At 36.5% G+C, this 4,342-nt stretch overlaps 1 non-coding gene across 1 annotated transcript; it reads right to left on the reverse strand.

Moving 5' to 3' along the window:
* Positions 1–3,515: 3,515 nt before the first annotated feature.
* LOC120069041 (small nucleolar RNA R71) lies at positions 3,516–3,622 on the reverse strand. The gene has a single exon (XR_005479423.1). It is a non-coding gene; the product is annotated as a small nucleolar RNA R71 (small nucleolar RNA).
* Positions 3,623–4,342: the final 720 nt, after the last annotated feature.

Genomic DNA, 4,342 nt, shown 5'->3' on the forward strand with positions numbered 1-4,342 from the left:
AAGTAGTGTTATGTACCAAAAAGGAAAAAAAGAGGCTTCAACCAAATATTCCTCATGATAGGTATCAACTTTTTAATAGATTTTTCAAGTTATTTTATAATAGTTATTGTTTCTTACCATTTTTTCAATGTAACATTTAGAAAGTTTTTAGTTTTATTGTTGTGATATGATTGTTAATTAATTTTTTCATATAAAGAGTTACAATCTCTAATATTATTATTTTTGTATCATTACATTGTTTAGAAAGTGATAATCTATAATATTTTTGGCATTCTAAAATCAGTAAAATCTCAATTAATTTTTCACATATATATTAAGGAGCTTTCTTATATTACTAATATACAACAACTTTTTCATTCTAGAATTCTCTTCATAAATTGATATCCACATATTGACACAACACAAAATGTCTGGCATGTACTTGGTGTCTAAGCGTATAGAAATTGTAAATTTGTATTGTATGGCATTGGATGTCATTCAATCTAAGTTCTTTGATCCGTAAACATCAACGAAAGACAAACACATGATTTAAAGAGAAATTGTAAATGCATGTATTAGTTATTTTTCTGCATATGTTTTAAAATTTTGTTTTATGTTAATATTGCTATTAGTCGTATTTGTACTTTTTTTAATCTTATCAATGTAATAGGATTATTATTATTTTTTAACTATCATGTTAATGTTAATATTCAAAATTACTTTTAAAAAGATAATTAAATATGTTTATAGTTTACCAAAGTAAATAGTGTTTTCAATGTTTTTTAATGGAGTATTTTAAAGTAATATAGATCATATATTTTTTCCCAAAAAAAGAAAAAAACTATATCTACATGTATATAAAAATAGGTTATAAAATATCTACTAATAATAACCATTAATATATTAATTATCAATCATTAATTTTATTTTTATATATTAGATAGACAACATAACAATTATGTCCAAATTTATACATATACAGTCCGACATTGCAACTCAGTCTTCTCATTCGCCATTTCCGTCGTTGGCTTCTTCTTCTTACCAAATCGGTAATTTAAGTTCGCTTCTATTTCTCAGCATCATCTATTGCTTTTCGGATCATTAATTTTTTTCATTATTTATAATTCTCATTTTGATTCTCTAATTGATATTCAATAAAAGGAAAAAATAGAAAGAGAAACCTTTAATCGGTGGTTTTCCTAGTTCAATCGTGCACATCCTAATATTTTGGGGGTGTGATAATTAGAAGAAAAATGCATTATCATAGTGTTAAGTTCTTAAACAATGTTGGATTGCGTTGATAAAATATGTTAAATTGCATCGATTAAGCATAAATTCTATAATATTGTGGTCGCATGCGTTCAGCCCATTAGAACAGTTGATCTTTCCATTTTTGTGCAGAATATGGGTTAACGCAAAGCAAGATTGCGATTATAGGAAATCATCGGTCGAGCGCAACTTCACTGGAAGGTGGGCGTGCTCGCAAACATTCGCTCGAGAAGAATCGCCGCAACTTGGTCAACGCAACATGGTGGGAGAATCCGGGTGAAAGGATAATTAAGAGCGATGGGACAGAAAGCTGAAGACAATCGAATCCAAATTAAGTTGACAGCCGAAAACGGTCATAAAGTACATTCAGCTTTATTGGTGACAATTATGCGGTGTATCAGTAAGGAATTAAAGCGATCCCATCTGTACAACCAGGAGAGAAAAGCCGCCTTTCACCATGGATACTCTATAAATACCAAGTGCATTCTTCAGAAAAGGGGTTCACCGGTTTTACAATCTTTTGTTCCATAAGTCGCACGTCTATGTTTTTAATTTTCTTTCATTTTAAGGTGGATACGAGGGAAGAAGTTGTGCCGGTAGATCATTCCGGTAAGCTTGGAGAAGCCCAGAAGCCCCAAGGATAGAGAGAGGGTCGAGGCCTCGAGACATCTTTAGATCAAGAATAGAGATTTCAATGTAACAAGCCACGTAAGTAAGACATAATCTACCAGTCCTCTCAATCCTTTACTTTCCATGTGCCAAATTGTCCACAACTCCTTATACGACTGGCAAAATATTACACTCACTATAATCTGTTCAGTCTATCTGTTATTCACTAAAATGATGATCAGCTAAAATATTAGCATCGGTGTGAGAAGCCATTTAAGACTAGTCACAACTAGGGAAATGTCTTCAATCTTTGCGAATATCTTGTTTAAAAATTCTTCATTCTCTCAATTAGAGATACTCGGGAGGGTAGTCTAAAGACAGGATCTAGACTTGGGAAGGTCAGGTTAGAATCTAGACTCGGAAGAGCCAGATTAGAACGTATAAACAAGAGATATGCGCTTAGGAATGAGCATTATTTGTTATCAACACATAGTATGCATCCTAGAGATAGGATATGATTGTATGCGGTCACCTTGCTTTCATGCATTTTGTATCATTGCATAGGACAAGAGTAGAGACTTAGGGATGAGCTCTATGGACATTTTTCATTCAACACATGCGTCCTAGATTTAAGAGCATCGCATTTACATTGGAAAATGACTTGCTGTGCATGGTTGTAACATGATCACATAGTCTGACGCATTCACAAGTAACGCTAGCTAAAGATCTTCTCAACCCGTTCATCGCATATTCATTGCATCTATCAACACAACTGTCTTTTCTCAAATCTGCCACCTTTATTTATTTTTTTTTCATCAACGCAAACAACAAACCCAACACTTATTTATTTACTTGGTTACCGCAAAGTTTTCATCAAAATTATCAATGCAATTTATTTTCACAAGTCCCTGTATTCGACCCTGGACTTACCAGGAAACTCAGAGGAATTTATACTTTAATTCCGCTGGGGAAACTTGAGTGCATAACGCAAATCCATCAACGCATATCATTCATATTTCCACTTCATAAATAGGAGCACTAAGTTTTTGGCGTCGTTGCTGAGGACTTCGGCAAGATAGTTTGCTAACGGTAATTTTTTTATTTCTTTATAGAACTCTCAATCTCTAGCGCATTACGACCCAGAGATTTAGAGGACTTTTAGACGAAGATTGAGAGACCGCTAAGAGCAACCACAATCAGACAAAGAAGAGATGGCGGAGCAGCCTGGAAATAGAGCACCAAATGATAATAATAGCATGGCGAATCCAATTCAGTTGGCAAACGATCGCAATAGGCCCATCAGGGACTATGCATTGCCAAACCTCAATGATTTCTGTTCGGGAATCATGAGGCCAGCCCTCGACGGAAGCAGATTCGAAATGAAATCGGTGATGTTGCAGATGATCCAGACTGCAGGTCAATTCGGAGGAAGGTGTGGAGAGGACCCGCACACTCACCTCTGAAGTGTTATTGAAATCTGTAACACTTTTGTGTTCCCGAACATCTCTGCTGAAGAGGTTCGACTAACGTTGTTCCCATTTTCACTCTGTGATCAGGCTAGGAAATGGGCATATTCTCTCGAACCGGGAGAGATCACTTCTTAGGAGCAGATAGTGGAGAAATTTATGAAGAAGTATTTTCCACCTACCGAGAACGCAAGACGAAGGAAACTGATCACAAATTTTGAACAAGATATGGACGAATCGCTCAGCGATGCTTGGGTGAGGTTTAAAAGGTTGGTCCAGGATTGTCCGCATAATGGGTTACCAGATTCCCTTCAAATGGAGATTTTCTATCACGGTTTGAATCCCGCTTCACAGACCATTGCCAATACGGCAGCTGTTGATGGTCTGCTCGAAAAAACTTATGATGAGGCGAAGAATATCCTGGATTGCATTTCCAAGAACCATGAAGACTGGAGGGAGAGTGACCAAAGATTGAGACTTAAAGACTCTGACGCAAACAATGGTGCTATTACTTCATTACAAAACCAAATGATCGCAATGATGAATTTGATCCAAGGAATGGTGATCAGCAGCCCAACACTGCAAGGTGGGCAAACCAACGCAATCAGTCAAAACATCGCAAGGTGTGCGGCTTGCGGTGATGGGCATGCGATGGAAGATTGCCCACAAAATCCACAATTTGTATACTTTATAAAGAATAATCCCTTTTCAAACACCTACAACCCCAGGTGGAGGAACCACCCCAATTTTGCTTGGAAGAATCAACAACAAAATTTTCATCCTGTGGCGCAAAAAGAAGGGCCACCAGGATTCTTTCAATGCAATAACGGTCAACCGAGCAATCAAGCAAGTAGCTCACAACAACCATCGCAATTCTCTTCTTTGTAGAGCCTATTGAAGCAATATATAGAGAAAAACGAGACGGTGCTTTAGAGTCAGGCCACCTTCATTCGCAATCTTGAATTACAGATGGGCTAGATTGCGAGTAAGCTGAAAAGTAGACCGCAAGGGGCACTGCC

This window comes from Benincasa hispida, chromosome 11 (genome assembly GCF_027475165.1).
Source record: "Benincasa hispida cultivar pf3 chromosome 11, pf3_genome.v1.1, whole genome shotgun sequence".
In the NCBI taxonomy this organism is placed as follows: domain Eukaryota; kingdom Viridiplantae; phylum Streptophyta; class Magnoliopsida; order Cucurbitales; family Cucurbitaceae; genus Benincasa; species Benincasa hispida.